Source organism: Heteronotia binoei, chromosome 8, assembly GCF_032191835.1.
Source record: "Heteronotia binoei isolate CCM8104 ecotype False Entrance Well chromosome 8, APGP_CSIRO_Hbin_v1, whole genome shotgun sequence".
In the NCBI taxonomy this organism is placed as follows: Eukaryota; Metazoa; Chordata; class Lepidosauria; order Squamata; family Gekkonidae; genus Heteronotia; species Heteronotia binoei.
Window position 1 is genome coordinate 97,739,065 of NC_083230.1, and position 20,014 is coordinate 97,759,078.

The window sequence follows — 20,014 nt, forward strand, 5'->3', positions numbered from 1 at the left end:
AGCCAGCAGCTGGAAAATAAAAACAGCTTGTGACAGGCAATAACCTGTTTCAGCAGCAAAGCGGCCTTTGTAATGAAGCTGCAATCACTTGCCAGATCTCTCGCAGGCTCCCATCTTACTTTCTGAGAAACTAGCGCTTCCCATCTATTGTTGATCTCTCGCTTCTGAGTAGTTGAGTTCCAGTGCTCAGGCTATCTGTGGGGTTTCCAGTGGAAGAAGGAATTGCACTGTGCATCTTAAATGAGTAGCAAAGGAATAGAAATGGTACAAAGAAAAAGAAAAGGTCCTGAATGCCTGTGTGTGTGTTTGCTGATATTCCATGCAAGTACAGGTAATTAGGCACATAATTTGTTTTCTGAAAATATCCACGTTCTTATATTTTTAAGCAACTGTAGTATCTAGGTCTGCCAGCCTTGGGTTGGGAAATATCTCGTGATTTGGGGGGTGGAGCCCGGGCAGAGTGGGATTGAGGAGGGGAGGAACATCAGTGGGGTATAATGCCATAGAGTTCACCTTCCACAGTGGCCATTTTCTCCCAGTGAACTGCTCTCTGTTGCCTGGAGATCAGTGGTAATAGTTGGAGATCTTCAGCTACCATCTGGAGGTTGGCAACTATAGTCCTTAAAGCACCAACTATAAGCTTTAAAGTGTTTGCCATGAAGTTATGTTTGTTCAATTTATTTGCATATTTCCCTCTCTCACTGATAAAAGCACTGCAAACAACTATGAATATGACCTAAAGAAGCCAAAGGCTGTGACAAATGACACATTCACATTGCTTTGTACACAATAAAAACAGAACAATGGAGAACTGCTATTCTAACAGACCTATTCAGAAAGCAAGACAAAGTGATTTAGAACTCCAAAATCCAGGCAGAAATTTGGATGAGAATTCTTGAAGACTCCCTACCTACAAATCATTCTTGTAAGAAATATCTTTGTGTGGAAAGTAGGTCTCATTTGTAATTTGAATATGTCTATTTATGAATCATCTTCTACATTTTTGACACACCATTGTTCAGTATGCAAACAGATAGGTCTAAAAAATCTGATTGTTACTTTCCCCCCCAAAAAATCTTCCCAGAGAGTAAAAACAGCAACATGGAAAGTAATGAGTTTACTTCATTTGTCCTTGAGGTAACTAGAAAGTAATGTTATCCAACAAGTAAAAGCTATAATTATTGCTTATTCTGATCCAGAAGAGTAGCCATGGTATTGTGCAATATCTAAAATGATTGAGAGTCCTAAAGCACTTTAAAGAATAAATGTATTGTGACATGAGGGGTCATAGTCAAGAACCAACTTTACCAGATATCAGCAATTGTCTGGAAAGTCAGTAAATTTTAGGGCCTGGACAAATAATGGCAAGTTTCTGTGGTCATGTTAAAAACTTCATTTTTAAATAGGTTTCTTTTAAAGCAAATAATTATGCAAATTCCAGATAGACTGAAAAGGTTGTGCAATGTGTATCCAAGTTTAGACACAAAACATAGCTCTCAGGGAGCTGTGCAACACTAAAGGAAGCTCAAAAGCACAATTATTTAAAGTATTAATATGGTTTCTCCCCTGTGTGAATTCTTTGATGCAAAGTAAGATTGTAACCCTGTCTGAAGCATTTCCCGCACTCCAAGCATTTGTATGGTTTCTCTCCATGAGAATTTTCTTGTGGACACTAAGTTGAGAGCTGCACCTTGGGCTTTTGGAGGACTAAGCTTGAAAAAACTCCCCAGTGCAAATGAGCCAGCCTGTCTTTGTATATCCACTGTAAGCCAGGCTAGCCCATGTGACTAATTGCAGTACTGCTCAAATTCACATGGTTTTTGACTGTGTGGGACTACAATAAAAAGAAAAAGAAAAAAAGAAATGCAAGGGATAATCTTCCAAGATACAGAGTTAGATGTGCCATTGCTCCCAGCTCTATGAAGTCCTAAGACAGAAGGGCAGTCTACTTCATCTCTGTACCCCTACACACACAATTTACATGTTCCTATATTCTAACACCACATTTGATATAAAATTGCATAGATTGTAGAGCATATTGGAAAAGCAGTATTTATTTTTTTACATTTTAACAGTTTATAATGATTATGTAGTTAAGGTGAGTATCTGTTCAAGTACATAGGTTGTTACAAAACAAACAGGTTGTTGACACTCCCCAGACCATGAAGTCAAAAGAACTACTGGGAGTAAAAATAATATACTGATAATGCACAATATAAAACATTGCCTAGCTGAAAGTAGCTGGTATTGCTATTAGGTTGGAGAATATGAGTTGTTATACTTTTTGTGTCAAGTCATTGAGTCTAGATAAATTAAAATAAAAACAAAAAAACACATATAAGCTAAAAGCAGCAAAATAATAACACGTAATATGAACTATATAGATATTGAAGCAAATAAAGCAGTAGTTATAAAGTAAAAACAATAGATACTGTATAAGATGTTGAGAAAAATATTAAACAACAAATCATAATAACTGACCTGTGTCGAGGCTCAGCTACAATAATTCCCTGATCTAAAAGAAGTGTAAAGAGTAGAATGAAAGACAGTAGTTAGGAATAAACTATCTTTAGATGCAGAGGGTCATATAGAGAATAGTCTTGTGAAGAGATGAAATTAATGAAAGGGTGCTACTTAGCGGTTTCTTTTGGGAAAATGTCAGCTTGTAACAGTTTGTCATTTATTTTTTCCATAAGAAAATAATCCCATAAATGTTTTAGCCAGTTCGAACTTGGAGGGGTTTGAGATGACCTCCAGTAGGAGGCAGTAGAAGACTTTGCTGCAGCCAGTAAGCTAATGATTAGGTCTTGTCTGATTTTGGGAACGTTCATGTCTTCCCAAAGGTTTTAAAAAATTAGAGCAGGTGAGAATGGCAAGGTGCAGGTGGTGATTGTTTCAATTTGTATTAGAATGTCTTTCCAGAAGTTCTGAATGCTTGGGCATTTCCACCAACAGTGAGCATAAGATCCTATGCTTCCACACTTCTTCCAACATTGTGGGGATTTGTTTTTATCAAACCTAGCTTGCTTTTGCGGGGTGAGGTACCACTGATGCAAAATTTTGAAAGATTGTATTCTGGTTACAGACACTGACGAGGTGAACATATCGGATGAGTAAATGTTTGCCCACTGGTCAGACGTGAAATCCAATTTGCAATCAGAGTTCCATTGTTGTTGGGAGGGAGGCAGTGTGCCATTGTCTATGTTTGCTACAATTTCATAAATAGCCAATATGAGTCCTTTTGAGCTTACATCCAAAGAGTCCAATAATTTCTCAAAGACCATTAGTGGTGTTTTCAAAATTTTGGAGAGATTAATTGAGGACATAGCATGATTTAATTGGAAGTAGAAAAACCAAGGTAGTGACTTGCTAAGTGTTAGATCCAATTCAGATTTGGACAAGAGACCTGTACAGGAAGAGATGTCTACAATACAATTGAAGTCAGCTTTTCTCAAAGTTTTTAGATGAGCAGTACAATTATTTTGGTGTAACCATGTTTGATAAGAATCTTGATACAGGAGGAAGAGCCTTTAAGCATAAAAAAACCCCAAGCCTTGAGGATAGACAAGAAGAAGGGATTAGAGTAAATTGAGGACGGGCAATTCGATGATTTCAGCCAAAGAAGATCTTAAAGAGAGAGCGGTGTGATCAATGAATGTATAGTTTTATACCATTCAATGTCATTACCACATCGGGCTAGTTTGACCAAGGAGATTAACAATGTTGAGCAATGATAGGTTGAGAGATCTGGGAAGCTCAAACCACCATCAATTTTGTTATGTCTTAATGTGAGAAAGCATATTCTTGGTGTTTTGTGTTGCCAGAAGAAGTTGTTGAAAGTAGATTGCCAACTTTTTAGAAGTTTTCTTGGAATGTCAATAAGGATGGCCCTAAATATATATAAAACTTTCGGCATGGCAAATGACTTGAGGAGATGTAGTCGATCTGTAACTGATATGTTTCTCCCATTTTTGAAAATTTAGCTTAATTTCCTTGAATATTAACTGCAACTACGTTTTTTAAGTGGCAGGGTAGTTGAATCCCCAAGTATTGTAAGGACTTTTTGGACCATTGGTAGGGATAATGAGAACTAATGAAGGTTTTAGCTTTTTTTGATAGATTCAGGGGCAAGATAGAAGTTTTCGATTGGTTGATGCGCAAACCAGAGATGTTGCTAAAAGCAAGCAGAGTTTCTTGAAGTCTTGACAATGAAGTTTCTGGATCAGTTATATATAATAGCATATCATCTGCAAAAAGGCTGATTTTAAAGTCGTGTTCACCAATTTCGATACCACCAATAAGAGGATCCTGATGAATGGAGGCTGCAAGAGGTTCTATGGCCAAAGCAAATAATGCAAATGAAAGTGGGCACCCTTGCCTAGTGCTGCGTTGTAAACGAAAGTTGGGTGTTTTTAAACCATTGATCTTGATTTGTGCAGATGGTTCTCGATATATAGCTTGGACAGCTCTTAGAAAAATGTCACCAAACCCCATATGTCATAGTAAGGGAATTAAGTAAGAAGTCTCTAGAGAGTCAAATGCTTTCTCCACATCAAGGGATAGGAGAAGAGCTTCGGTTTTGGAGTTTCCACACGAGGACATGATGTGAAGAGTTTTATGGATGTTGTCGACACCCTGGCATGAAACCAGCTTGGTTGGGATGGATATAACAAGTAATGAGAGTATTTAATCGTTTAGCCATCATGGCCGTAAAGATTTTATAGTCCTGATTTAGTAGCAATATTGGCCTAAACGAAGATCTTTATTAGGTTTAGGCAAGACAATGATGGAGGCATTATTCCAAGTTTTGGGCATTTCCCGTTTTCAACATTTTGTTGCAGGTCTCTGTCAGTGGTTGCAGCAGCTTTGAAGCAAATTTCTTGTAGAATTCAGCTGTATATCTGTCAGGTCCGGGTGATTTGTTGTTTTTAAGATGTTTGATATCTTTTGTCAGTGTCAAAAGGGTGATCCAAAAAATTCCAATGTTCCAATGATAGCTTGCTCAGAGAAGGATGTGATGTGAGGAAATCATTGATTGAATTCAATGAAGGCTCATGCGATGTGTATAACTTTTGATAGTAGTCCAGAAAATTTTGCAAAATGTCATCAGATTTGGTGAGCAACTTTCCATGAGTGTCTTTTGAGGCATAAATATGTTTGGACGATGAGATAGATTTGATTCTCCATGATAGAAATTTTAATGATTGAGATGAGTTGGTCCAATGTATAGAAGATATTTTTGTACCTGAGTGGTTTCTATGATTTTGCGCTCTGAAAGAAGTTTGACATAAATTTTCTTGCCCCCTCTGGCTTTGTGTTGGAGTTCCAATTAACGGATTCTGGCCAGTAAGTCTTGTTTGTAGGCTTCTCTGCATTTCTTTAAGTGTGAGGCTAGTGAAATGATGTTTCCACGGGCTACAGCTTTTAGAACTTCCCAGGTGATCACTGAAGATGTGCCTCCTTCCAAATTGGCTTGTAGGTATTGGTCCAAAATTAGGTCTATCTGTTTTGTGGCTTCTTCACTGTGTAGAAGATTGTTGTCAAATGTCCATTTTTTTTAGGTTTTATGATCCAGCAGCAAAGACAAAGTGCAAGTCACCCAGGCATGATCCGACCAGATTATTGATCCGATGTCTGCCTTGCGGATCTGGTGTAGAAGTTGATTAGATAAGATGATAAAGTCATTCCTTGTGTAAGTGTTGAATCTTGAGGAGAAGTAGGTGTAGGTTTTTTTTCTGTTTTACGTAGGAATCTCCATGCGTCTGTCAGCATATGATCACTCAGAAGATTTTGAAGCTTAGAAGTGCACTGTGAGGTTTTCAGAGAGTGAGGCTGAGGAGATGAATGGTCTAGCGATTGGTCAAGAATACAGTTCAAATCACCCCCAATGATCAGTTCTTCTTCTTGGAGGTTTTGAAGGGTATTGGTTTCTTCTAAGAAAGCTAGTTGTGAATTGTTTGGGGCATATATGGAAGCAATAGTGAATTTCTAGTCGTCCAACAGGCCTTTCATGAAGATAAAGCAACTTTGAGGGTCTGCCTTTGTTGCTTGGTGGTTGAATCTTAGCTTGTGGGATATTAAAATCAAAACACCCCTGGATTTTGAGCTGCCTTTGGCATGGAACTGAGATTGGATCCATTTGGCCTTCAAACAGGGTTGATCAGTTTTTTAAAAGTGAGTATCTTGAAGTAAGACTAAATCCGAACGTCGTTGGACAAGGTTGTTTAAGATGCATTTTCTCTTGACTGGACTGTGAAGTCCTCTGATGTTGAGAGTTGTGATATTCCAAGATTGAGCCATGTGGGGTACATGGTGAAGATCCGAGATTCAAGATTCTAAATAGAGTTATATTAGTAGAGGGAGAGACTAGAAATTATCACAAGTTAAGCCACAACACAGGTCATAAAAAGGGAAATGAAAATCAACAGGCAAAAAATAAAAAATAAATTTTGTTATTTTTTCCTCCAGATTAAAGACTCAATATTGCACAGCAGCTGTGAAGTGTCTATCAGCAACTGATTTGAAATTGAATAGAACCAGCTAGCCTGTGCTATGTGAAAAGGAACTATGATGTTATGCAAGATATGAACTGCAGATAACTAATTTTCCTCTGTACAATAACGACAAACTGATGCAATGTATATAATCAACAATATATCGACTATTAAATTTTGTATAATTAGCATTTAAAAAATTACTGCTTAATCAATTATATAACATCTTTAATAATAAAATTAATTATTATTAATATAAAATTTCCGAGCTTTTATAAAATTACCTTTTATACAAAACTCTTAAAAACTATTAAATTCCAAATTGATTAAAATAGGAAACAGTGCAATCAGATATGCAAATAGATGAATTTCCCCCAATATGAGTATAAAATATATAAAATCAATTAGTTAATCACTATAGTAGGAATCTTAATGAATTAAATCGAGTGCAACAACAATTAATTATTCAAACTTAATGATTATAATCAAGTTTAAACTAAACTAATTCAAGAATCTTATTTCTCTCTAATATGTAAAAGTTTTAAATTCATGAATAATAATAAAACACTATGTACAAGAAATGAACTATAAACTAAGACCACAAGGTATCTTAACAGTATGGTTGAGATGCTTCAAATAGCAAGTGGGCAAACAACAAATATTAAGTCTCACTTGTCCCAGAGGCTTAATGAACCTCAGGGCCAACAGAACTAAAGTTCTGATTTAAGAGACTCCATTAACTGGAATTGTAATGAACTAACACCAATAAAACATAAACGAAATCCTTCCCCCCTCCCCCTAGCGTTGTAGTACATTAATGCAATAAGCTTGGGCAAACAGCAAGCAAACAGTTAAGGTAGGCTTTAAGAATTGTTTTTAACACAGCAAGTCATCTAAATGTAAAAAGCTAGTGAGTCATTAAAGAATATTACATAACAGAATGGTAGTCTTAACGAATCACAACTTTATTGTCCTTGGATGGAGATGCAGGATGCTTTCTCTTCTGGGAGGACTTGGACGTGTCTGACAGCAATGGTACATGCTGGGACTGTAAAACAGTAAGACCTAAAGAAAGATCAGAGATGGTATAGAACTTGTCTTTGTAAGATACTTTAACGTTAGTGAGATTAACCCAGTGATAGCGTAGTTTGGCTTGCCTCAGGGAATCAGTAATTTGCTTTAAGTCCCGCTGCTTGGATAAAACTTCACGGGGAAGATCGGGGAAAACTTGTATGCAGTCACCTTTAAATTATAGAGATCCATTATTTCAAGCCACCTCTAGTATTTCCCTTCTGGAATGCCCCTCCGGGATAACAGCTACGATGTCATGAGGCCCGACCCTGGATGGAAGATTAGGAGGCCCAAGGCGATACGCCGCTGTAATAAAGGTTGTAACTCCCTCGTCCATTCCCAGTTCTTATGCCAGCCATTCTGCTATAAAGGCTACTAAATCAGACTCAAACGCCATATTTTCAGCAAAGCCTCTGAATTTTAAATGGGTTTGCCAGGCTGAGGCTTCCAACTTAAGGACTCGGTCTTGCAGTGCACCATTTTCTAAACAGAGGTTACTCATGTCCTCTTGTAAATTAGTGCACATTTCCCTTGCCCCTTTTGCCGTTTTACTCATATTTTGAAGAGTAAGCTTGAAATCTGCGAACTGGTCAGTCAGCGGTTGTATTGAAGCCGCAATGGTTTCTTTAATTTTGAATTCTACTGTGTTTAAGAGCATGGTGAGGGCAGGATCGTTGATGGCAGGAATTATTGGTGGTGAGGAAGCTTCATCCAGTGCCATGTTATCTGAGTCAGCCTCAGGAGGGAGGCTGGATTGAGTCGCCTTGGGGAAGAAGGTTGTTATGTCTTTTCTTGCTGCGTTAGATGGATGGGCTTTATCAGCATCAGTTTTGCCCATTGTTTTATATAATTTGGAGATAAAAGATTGTCTTAAATGACCGAAGATTGATATAGTAGGGGGAGGTAGGGACGGAGCTCACAGATTATGTTGCCATTCCGTTCAGCATCGAAACCACACCCCACCGGAAAAGCTGTATTCTGATCACAAAAGACAGAACCCGAGCATCCACCATTTGTCCATGTGCAGACTCAGTACTCATGTTGTGGCAAATATATGCAAGAAGTGTTCAGGCCAGTGTGTTTGTTTGTGTGTGCATGTGTGCTGCACTACACAGGTACACATAGGTCATTTGTATTCAGGTTTTAACCTCCTCAGAAGAGTCAGCAAAGAATTCTAATGTGAAACTGGTGCATCATGTTAGGAAGCTATACGGCTGCCCAGAAGTTATATTGGCTCTCTCTGCTCTTCAAACACCAAGCAGAACTCACTCCTCTAATATCTGTGTGATTCACCTTGATCCTATTACTGGAGCTCTGGTCTCAGTTTCCAGTTTTGGAGGGTTTTTTTGGTAGAAAAAGCCCAGTGGGAACTCACTTGCATATTAGACCACACCCCCTGATGTCACCATGGTTTCACACAGGGCTTTTTTGTAGAAAAAGCCCAGCAGGAACTCTTTTGCATATAGGCCGCATCCCCTGACACCAAGCCAGCATTCCTGCTCAAAAAAAGCCCTGCAGTTTTGTAAGTTCACTGGAGGTGTTGGTTGTTGAAGTTGTCTTCTTGCAAATAAATAGCTGAGGTTTTGAGTCAGCTTATCTCCGCTGAATGGACCTAAGAACAGGTGCCTGAGTGAGTACTCTAACCAAGGAACCCACAACAAAAGGGGAATATTTCACTCACTTTGTTGCAAAGTTTCCAACTGTCCACTACACATTCCAACTGTCCACACACAACTGTCCACCACACAAAATATAATTTCCTTCTTAGCTCCATCTTCCTGCTATTCTGAAGGAGTCACAGAAGCTGAGGGTAAGTCCATGGGCTGAAAAACAGAGCTCATGGTTTACTGTGAATCTATTTTGGAACCAGTCCGTACATTTGCAGCTCATTTAGAAGTCATTTATGGGAAAATATTGTCAAATCTGTGAGGTAGCATGGCTTTTAAAATTACATCCAGAACATCAGAAGGAACAGAAAAGATGCTTTTTGGTTTACTATGGATGTTGAGCCATCCTTGTACACAAATCTTGTTAGGAATTCCCCCCCCCCCCCCTTGCATCCTTCCTCTAGCCTGTCTAGAACTATCAGCCATTGGGATCTTTCACTTTGATAGAAGCCACCATTTTTCTAAGTGGAATTATGGCATGCAAATTCATCACCTTGGCTATTGACAGATGCTAAGTATGATAGGATACAGAAGAAAGAAGCAGCCCTGACAATTAACAGTGTTTGTGTGATAAGGCCCAAGGATCTATTAGTTGCTTCAATGCAGATACATGAGTCTGCCATTGAATCTAACATATAATTTTTTTCAGTTTTTTAGAGTTGTGATGAAAATTCACTGTCCTTTGCTCAGCTGCTCCCAAATGCATTTTTTGACTATATATCCTTTCCAATATACAATAGCTTTTTACTGACTTCATGGCTGTTCAAATACTCTATTTTATAGCAAAGCAGGCTTCTGATTCGTGAGACCCTGAGGGTCACACACTGGCTAAGAAGTTAACTTGGCTGACCTACGGATACAGAGGGAGCAAGACATTTGTTAACTGGATGTGATTTAGGTCAGAATATCGGACTTTTTTTAAAAAAAAATCTCATTTATACTTTAACTTCTTTCATGATTACCTCCTCCCATACTTTTTTGCTCATTAGTGTCTCTGATCCTGACTCAAACCTTAATGTGTTAGAAATCATGATGCTGAATAACAGTTACAGAGGGGTAGTCCTCCTAGTCTTTTGTGACACCTTAAAGACTAATGACATTTCATTCCAGCCTAATTTTTTGGTGAATTAGACCAGAGTCTAAAGATGAAGTGAGTGAATATGTTTTATGTATGAAGACAAAATAAACAGCAGAGTCAAAGGGGCATGGATCTAGGAAATAAAGGGTGTAATGTAATTAGGTTGAATTCAAATCTAATCCAGAAAAATATGGACTATTCACTAGTTATGCTATAATAGTTAACACCTGCAATGAGTGGAGGAGTCCCAGGTTTTTCTAAGAGAGTTAACAGAGTGGGAGAAAAATCTCAAGTGTGATTTTAAACCAGGGAGAAGGGGATGTAAAAATCTGTTAATTAATCTCAGTTCATCAGTTTCACACTGCAATCTCCCTACAAAATTCTTTTGCTGAAGCACTGAAACGGGGTACCAGTCACAACTGCCAATGAGAATGAGCATGAAATATCAAGGCTGATTTTCTTTGGAGATTTTTTTTTACATTTCCTTCTATGGAAGATAAACATAGACAACTGACAACAAAGACAGAATAGGATTAACACCAAAATGCAAATCAAAATTTTGGAACAACCATTTACATCCTTTAAAACTTCTGATTAATGGTTTACTGTGATAGTTCAATTTAAAGAGCAATAAGACCCAGAGGGAAAATGGCAGGCTGGAGAGGGCAGAGGAACAACAAGTCATTGGTTGGGAGACCAGCCCCTGAAGGGGCATGTGACACATTGATGGGGATGTCCCACCGTACGTACTCCTTTATAGCTCCTGCCTGGATACAGCCAAGGAGGAAAGAAACCAGGTTGTCTTCAAAGTCAGTGGACAGTCAGAAGCTAAGAAGAGAGGGAACCAGGGTGGAGGAATACCATCTTCCAGGGCTTTTTTTTGTAGCAGGATCTCCTTTGCATATTAGGCCACACACCCCTGATGTAGCCAATCCTCCTGGAGCTTACAGTAGGCCCTATACTAGGAGCCCTGTAAGCTCTTGGAGGATTGGCTACAGGGGTGTGTGGCCTAATATGCAAAGGAGTTCCTGCTACAAAAAATCCCCAAAACTTTGCCCTCTCCTATGTATTGTTCACAAGCACTCTAGAAAAGGAGAAGCTGGAAGATGAACCCCTCCCGGACTCTGGCCCCCAAGCTGGGGAGGCTGACATCTGCATACCATGAAAAGCTTCAGCTTCCCACTTCCAAACATTAATCTTCTATGAAATAGTTATGACATTTCTCTCCAGGCATTCTGGCAACCCAGTTAGCTATGCTGAGAGACAGGATATGGGAGGAGACTGAAAGCAAAAATCAAAGGAAATGGTGCACCTTGATGGAAGACTGCACTCCCTGCACAATAAGGTAACTAATCATTGCATGATAAATGAACATTAGTAATCTCTTAATGCTGCAGTACAGGGATGATGCTTTTCGGCAGAACTGGATGACATGAGAAAAACTCATTAATTTGCAAAGCAGCCAAAACCAAAAATAAGTCGGGCAGCCGCATGAAAACGGATCACTGAAATCAGTCATTGATTTCTTGCCTTATTTACTCATCATCGTCTCTGATAGTTAGCTAAAAATTCCCCCTCCCTTCCTCAGTTTCAGGAAGCAACACAATATAAAAGAAAGCAAGCCCTGGTTCTAATACAGCCAGCCTCTTTGAAAAGTCAGGAATGCACTCCTAGGATCTACTACTTGTGTTCACTACCATCTCGTATTATAAACTCTAACAACAGGCACTCCAAAAAAGCCCAGATGCATTTGACAGAAGCGGAGGTGGCTGTTTCATCTTTATTGCTCTCACTCACCTAGTTAGAATCAAAGTAGATCTTAATTTTTTTATTTTATTTTTTACCTTTGGAGACCTGGGTTCAGCGTTCCGTGCTGCTTCAGCAACAGTCAAAGGTGACATTGGCATCTTCTAAGCCTGCCTGAGGAATGAAGGAAATGCAGCTCTCCTGCACTGGTTGACTATGGTCAGTCCGTCTGAGGCCATCATCTGTAGCAAAGAAAACACATATTATCAAACTGGGCTGCTGAGGATGGTTTTGGAATAAGGGATTTTCCCATACTGTTTCTTTCATATCCTGCCTGCGTAAGCACTTATGCATATGTGGGAGAAAGTGAAGGTGGATAATTTGCAGGGAACATTGGGATCCCTTGTCAAGGGTCCCCCCTTAAACCAGCATTTCATAAAAACATAGCAGGACCATGATTGCTCTACAGGGGACCCTAAATTGGGTGGAAAGGAAACAGAAGAATGTATTAAATAAATACTGGGGTGGGGGGAACTGCAAGACTCATCACACTTCACCATGTTCATCAGCAGGATTGAACCCCTGTGGCATTTTGAAAAGAAATAAAAAGCTCTAAAATGGTTCCAAGTCCCTGTGTCAGTTAGCAGGCAACCTGGGGTGATAGGGATGCAGAATGGAGCTCCTGATTATGTAGTCTTGTTTTTGAAGTGAAACTGATAGATCGTGGAGCTCCTGATTATGTAGTCTTGTTTTTGAAGTGAAACTGATAGATCAGGTACCTCTTGCCCTATATCTGAAGAAGTAAGCAGTGACTCATGAAAACTCATACCCTGTCACAAATTTTGTTAATCTTTAAGCCGCTACTGGATGCTAGCTCTTTTCTACTGCTACAGATAAACTAATATAGCTGTCCTCTCTTGTCCTGTTGTTATTTCTGAGTGTTATGCGAAGTGTTGTGCAATTGGAATCCACCAAAACTGTCAGCTCTTTTGGTCCATTTGCACACAGCCCCATTACTGATATGTATATGGCGAACACCTATAAAAATGCAGCTGTGATAGGTATGTATATAAGGCTGGATCAAGATCTTCTTTGTGTGTGTTGCTTTATTAATATACAGGTGAATTAATGTTCCAGAAAAATAATCTTGACACATTTGATCACCCCTGGACTGTTCTGCAATGCTTTAGCCATGTACACATCTGCCTCATTCAATCAGAGTTGGGGGAGGGAAAGATGTGAATGAGCTGAAGGAACTGAAAGTGGAGGCACACTATGCATGCTTCAGTTCCAGACTTAATTTAGAAATTCTGCAGAAATAAGAAGGCATGAAATGCAGTACAAAGCAAAACTGTGGAACAATAGAAGAATGAACAAAAGAAATTCATTCATCCCCTCAGCCTAATTCTGGCAAGTTTAATTCAGACACTTTTGTCTCTTTGATTGGTCTTATGACAACCATGTATGTTACAAATAAGTATTTTTAATCAGTAAAACAATCCACATTCCTCAAATGATCAGATCAGTATGACAAGCCATAACATCTGCGGAAATATTGCTTGTTTTTTCCAGCCATGTAGTGGCAAAATAATGTGTATGTGCATTCTTTCTTTTCTGCTGGTGGAATCAGTTAATCTTCAGTGGTCACAGAAGTGGTATTCCAAAATCTAACCAGTAAGATTATGGTTTGAAAATCATACCTATTTCAATCCAGTTCTTTAGGCTGCTCAACAGAAATATTTTGGTTTAGAAAATAGTACATTATTTAACTCCACTTAAATTTCCCCTGGCCTCTTCATTTGAGTTTCTTGATACAGCTCTGGGAAATTCATCCAGACCTTCCCAAGGAACACTGTGTTTCGATTTTAATTCACAATCACCTGAGAAGGCATTTTTGTCAAGGACTCGGAAAATCTTTCATTTGCGTGTGAAATCCATGACAGGTTACTCTGTTGATCAAAAAAAACCCCACAGTGGTTCTGATTCTTGCCCATTAAGGAAAAACAATGCCAAAAACTGATGGTCTTTTCCCCCTTGGTGCAATTTCTTGTGCAGTTGTGAGAAAGATTCAAAATACAGACATCCAGGACAGGCACACTGATGTAGCATCATGGGTAGGATACTAAGCTATGAATCACGCTGAACCTTGTCTCTGCCCTGAGCATCTGAAAGTGTTTATCAAGATGTGAAGTATTATTATAAAGGTCAAAACATGTGAGATGATCAGTCCTCATAACTTCTGTTTTTCACTTTTTTTCAGCGCAGTTACAGGGGATGCTGGTTTAACTGGAGAAGCAGCAATAACTCACTCCTATATGCTGCTCACATAATCTAAATAACCAGGCCCCAGTCCTTTAAAAACAGTACTGATTCAATCATCACAGACATCCCTGCATGCCCCTGAGAGGAGCAACTATGCTGGTCAGACAAAGCTTCTAATGGGGCAGGAGCCAGGCAATGACAAGTGAGTTGGCAACCCCACAGCAGAGCAGCAAGACACATAACTGGTCAGCGCAGCTGTTGGTGTTGTTGGGGGCTCAGCAGGCAGGGCACCACATTCCAAGACCATTTGGGCCTCTACCCCTCTTGGAGGGCCATCTGCACAAAATCAAATGAAACACAGGGACAGTAACAACTGATGTTCAGTGGTAGCAATGAACACCCAGTGTACTGCACAATTGCACATGGTACTATTGAAGTTCTGACATGCCCCATCCCCCTCGGGGGTTCCCATGTGGTGGGATAGCGTATCCATTGAGATGACACTTACCCATCACTTGAAAAGGGTTACATTAAAATTGTGGCTGCACAGTCACCTGGGGCTGCTCCAAGGGAACTGTGATCCTGCAAGGCAACAGGCACCATCAATGAGTGATCAGCAGCTGCAGCGTTCCCAGTAGAGTGAAAAATAGTCTCCCAGGCCTGAATTTGTGCTCCCCGGGTTCCCTACGTGCAACAAGAGATGGTGTCCTCCTCTTTGTACTGTACATATTTACTGCTACCAACTGTTGAGGAGGCTAGGGTAGTTAGGGCAACAGACATGGAGGGGAGCCATGCAGACAGTTGCAGCAGCCCCCGCTTGGGGCAGGGCTTACCTCTGTGTGGGTCCCCATCTGTGCATCTCCAGTTGAAGGAGTGGAGGCTCCCTCTAGTGTCTCTGTCCTGACTCTGAATACCTGGGTGTCATCGAAGCAGCGTCACACCATATACTACAACAATATACTTTTAATCTCTTGATTGTTCAAGTGAAGTCCCTTGGGAGACAACCTCTCCAGAATTCCCACACTCTAGAGTGTGCTGATTTGAGACCAGAGAAATGCAGTCCTCTCATCTCACGTATGGGTGTCTGGCTGAGGTTTGCAGAGTGCTTAGCAAAGCTGTAACAGGATGCGTACCTCACTGCCATCCTTGGAAAGATAACTAGAGGCATTTTTTTTTCTCCCTGAATGTCTTGCATGTGGATTTTGACTTTGTACTACAAAGTCAACTGTTGCTGTAATACACGGTCTGCCAAGTTCCATGTGGTGACCAAAATACCAATATAGTCAAACACTCTCATACAAATACACTTTCAAACCTATCCTGATAGTTAGAACACCAATATTCTAACACAGAACCACGGCACAGCAACGAGATGGCAAGACCTTTGAAATAATGACTTGTATGTGTGCAAATAGCAGGAATCTTGCAGTGCACTGAATTGTTGTGGAAACGAGGAAACACAAAGTACTACCTAGTCACTGGGCCATGGTGCTGTGTCATAAGAACCATTTTGGAACTGGAACACCATTGGGTTTCCTCAGGTAGTTCCCAATCTGGAACTGGCAACCCTATATATGACCCAAGCTGGGAGCCTTAGAATGCCATCTATGCCTCACTCTGCCTCTGGAGTTACCCATTTCTAAACCATCTTTAGAGCTACATAATCCTGATTTAGCAATGGCATATTGTAATGTATGCCAATGGGTCTTTGAGGTGTACCAGCATACCTCTGAGATAGACTAATAGCCATCCTAAGCCATTAAGAGGATGGCACTGTGAGGTCAGTGATGGCTTCTCTGAAATAAAGAAAAAAACAACAGAAGTTCTAGTCACAGGTTTGTTTTAGGCCCTCAGGTCTTTCTTTGAAAACTCCAAAGGTTTTGTTTAAGAAAGATTTAGTTCTCATACCATCAAAAAAACCCCCCAAATCTCCCCTAACTAGGGTTGTCAACTATGGATTTGAAAATTTCTGGAGATTAGGGGATGGTGCTGGTGAAGAGGGAAAGTTTGGGGAGGGATTTCACTTAGAATCTATGATATAGCATACAGTCCATTCCTCAAAGCATCCATTTTCTCCAGGGGAATTCATCTCTGTGGTCTGGATATCAACTATCATTCAGAGAGATCTCTAGGTTGAACCTGGAGGTTGGCAACCATAGCCTGTAATCCTCATATCATTTCATCTGGAATTGACTGCTTAATTATCATTGATTAAAGGACAGATTCTCAACTTTTGTATATTTGGGGCTCTTCTGCTCTTTGGACTGTGTTTATATGTATTTGTATTCATCCTTCACCAGGTTAAAAGTGGAAAATCACAGATACACATCCCTAGAAGTGAGGAAAGAACAGCTGATCTACATTTGGGGGGGAAACAGAGCAGACCAGAAATACTGGTAGATTGAAAAAATCTATTCTCTATATCAGGTATGTCCAACAGGTAGATCGTGATCTACCAGTAGTTCGCGGAGGGGTCAGAGGTACTTCACCAGCCTCACTTGGTCTCATGGTTTGCTGGACAGGTGTTTGGGGTTTTTTGCTGATTGTTTGGTGTGGTGGTATTTGATTATTGGTGCTAGTATGATGAAGTCTTATTTTTACTTTTAGAACTACATGTGTGGTTTTGGCATCATCCAAAGGTCTTCAGTTCCTGTTAATCTTTAATACTTTGGGGCAGTGACAGTTTTGGACCAGATTCAGCCAGTGTTAACTTACAGCCACCCCAGTATAGCGAAGATGAGTGTTCTAAAGAAGAGCAAAACCTACCACTTTCATGATGAATGGGAAATGGACTACTTCTTCATCATGGTGAAAGACAAGTGTTGTTGTCTACTTTGTAACATCGCTGTATCCTTGCCCAAAAAGGGTAATCTGGAGCGTCATTATAAAGCTCTGCATAGCAATAAGTCTGATGCTGATTTTCCACCCAAAAGTGAAATTCGTAAACTGAAGCTCAATGAACTTAAATCTAAATTGGCTGCACAGCAACAGTTGATGGCGAAGCCAAGGTCACATTCAGTCAATGCAACCATGGCATCCTTTAAGGTCAGCAACCTGATCGCAAAGAAATTCAAACCTTTCAATTAAGGAGAATTTGTAAAAGATTGTTTTCTTGAAGCAGCAGACAATCTTTTTGAAGGATTTAAGAATAAGAAAGCGATCAGAGCTGCTGTTCAAGATGTACAATTGTCAAGAAACACCATCGTGCAGCGAATAGAAAAGATGTGTGGAGACACAACTGAACAATTGTTGAAGGATGTTTCAGTTTGTGTTGCTTTCTCACTCCAACTGGATGAATCTACAGACATAAGAGACATAGCCCAGTTACTAGTCTTTATCCGGATGGTTTTTGAAGACTTCAGTGTTAAAGAAGTACTACTTGGAATGATTTCTTTAAAAGGGAGAACTACTGGTCAGGAAATATTCAGCTCTTTCCATTCTTTTGTGACAAAGTGTAATCTTCCATTGCATAAACTTGTTTCCATCACTACTGATGGAGTAAGAGCAATGACAGGTGAGGTTAGTGGTTTCATAGGCCTCTGTAGACAGCATGACGACTTTCCAGATTTCCTTTCTTACCACTGCATCATTCACCAGCAAGTTTTGCCAAGCAAGAGACTCAATACAAACTGTCAGGGACATCACTTTCAAAACTGTAAATTCAGTTTGTGGAAGATCACTCCAAATACAGCTTTTCAATCTTACTCTTGATGAAGGGGCAGCGGAAATCATTTTGCACACAGATGTAAGGTGGCTAAGTAGGCACAAATTTCTGCAAAGATTTCGTGATTTGCTGAATGAAATAAGGTTTTTGAAAGAGAGGGAAGATGACAAAGCAGAGTTGGAAGATGAGGAGTGGTTATGTTTCGATGAAATTGCTGAGCAGTCAGGTTAAAATGGATAAAAGGAAGTACTTCTTCACCCAAAGGGTGATTAACATGTGGAATTCACAGCTACAGGAGGTGGTGGCGGCTACAAGCATTTCTCGCTGACTTTACAGGCAAACTAAGTGATATGAACATTGAACTACAAGGTAAAAACAAATGCATTGGCGAGATGATGAGTACAGTTTCATCCTACAAGAGCAAATTTGAGCTAATGATGACTGATCTTGCAAACACCACTTTGATCATTTTCCTAATATGAAGGACCATCTGGGACAATATCCAAATTTTGTTTTTCATAACGAGAAGTATATGACAGAAATCTGCTCTGTTATCCAGGAATTCGAAAAAAGATTCTGTGACTTCCAAAGAATTGAAAATGTTGTGAAGTACTTGTCATACCCATTCAAAGCAGATATGGACATTAAGGAAACTGCAACTGCTATCAGTAAAAATTACTCATTGAACAAGGCATCTCTTGAAAACGAAATAGTAACCCTTAAAAATGACATTTTTCTCAAGACCCGTGCTGAGCAAGAATCGTTTTGGAAGCTAGTGCCTAGAGACAAATTTTCCAACTTGAGAAGATGCAGTGAAGCTGTACACTCCTGTTTCGGTTCAATGTATTTGTGTGAATTTGCGTTTTCCCATCTGAAAATGACAAAGAGTACACAATGTTCCAACATGACAGATGAACATCTCCAGGATTCCCTGAGACTGGCCCTCACACAATATTCACCCAACTTCAAAAAGCTGGTGGATGAAATACAGGCTCAGACGTCTCACTAATTAGCAAGAGCAAAGTTTTAAAGATTGTGCAAGGTCAGCCTGGATCAATGCTTAAACTACATTTAACACAAATTACTCAATAAAAGTTAAGTTTTTAAGACAGTTAAAGAAAGTTATAACAATAAAAATTTAAGAAAAACTGTTCGCAGTTCTTTCTGGATCTTTGTCTCTCTGTTTTGTTTTTGCTTATTTTGTTTACCAGTAAATGACAGAAGGTGCATTGTAAATGGGGGGAAGGGTGCAACCCAACTTTGGTGGGTTAAAATCTAATTTGAAACTAATTTAAAACTTAATTTTCATGGTGGTAGATCACTAGCACTTTTGTCTGGAAAAAATAGATCACGACCTGTTCGAAGTTGGACATGCCTGCTATATATATTTATTAGGGGGAAAGGAAGCTATGATTGATATGCATACGAATAATAGAACTTGGTGTTATTTTCCTAAGCATCCTCAGAAATTCAGTTTTACTTTTTAAAGATGGGTTTCAAGTTCCATTACCTGAGGAAATTTTTGACGCTTTTAGTTATTAAAACATTTTCCTCCCACCATACAATCCATTTGAAGACCTCAAAATTCTGTTCTGCCGTCCTGTTTCTCTGCCTGCTCTCCCAACTAAAAACAAACCTACCATCTTTTCCCTCTGGAGGAGCAGTTTGACATAATGAGCACATTTCTGCAAATGTTTCTGATTTGCCTCATGTATTTCAGTCACAACATTCTGGATCTTTAAGCACAAAATTCTACACACACACACACCAAGTACATGATTGTCAGTCACAAGCTATACATACTTGGCTTTGGTTCCACTTCTACACATTTTTTTTTTTTTAGAAATCATGGGCTCTGTGAGGAGAATCCTTCTGGTCTTCAAAGCAAACTGAAACACAGCAACACAGACTGTATATTTGTGCTGTTCTTTTGTGTTTCGTTTTTAATTACATGGTGTTCATCAAACCTCTCACACCGTTTGGATGACCTTCCACCCAAGGGTGAGAACAAACTGCCAAATGGCTGCCAAAA

The 20,014-nt window shown here is 39.6% G+C and overlaps 1 protein-coding gene across 1 annotated transcript in view; it reads right to left on the minus strand.

Annotated features, from left to right (window-relative positions):
* CHRM2 (cholinergic receptor muscarinic 2) overlaps positions 1–20,014 on the minus strand; it is a 248,378-nt gene that overhangs the window by 181,871 nt on the left and 46,493 nt on the right. The window contains exon 3 of the mRNA XM_060245692.1: positions 12,155–12,298. The gene's annotated coding sequence lies outside the window, so the exon portion shown is untranslated. The remainder of the gene's footprint in view (positions 1–12,154; positions 12,299–20,014) is intronic.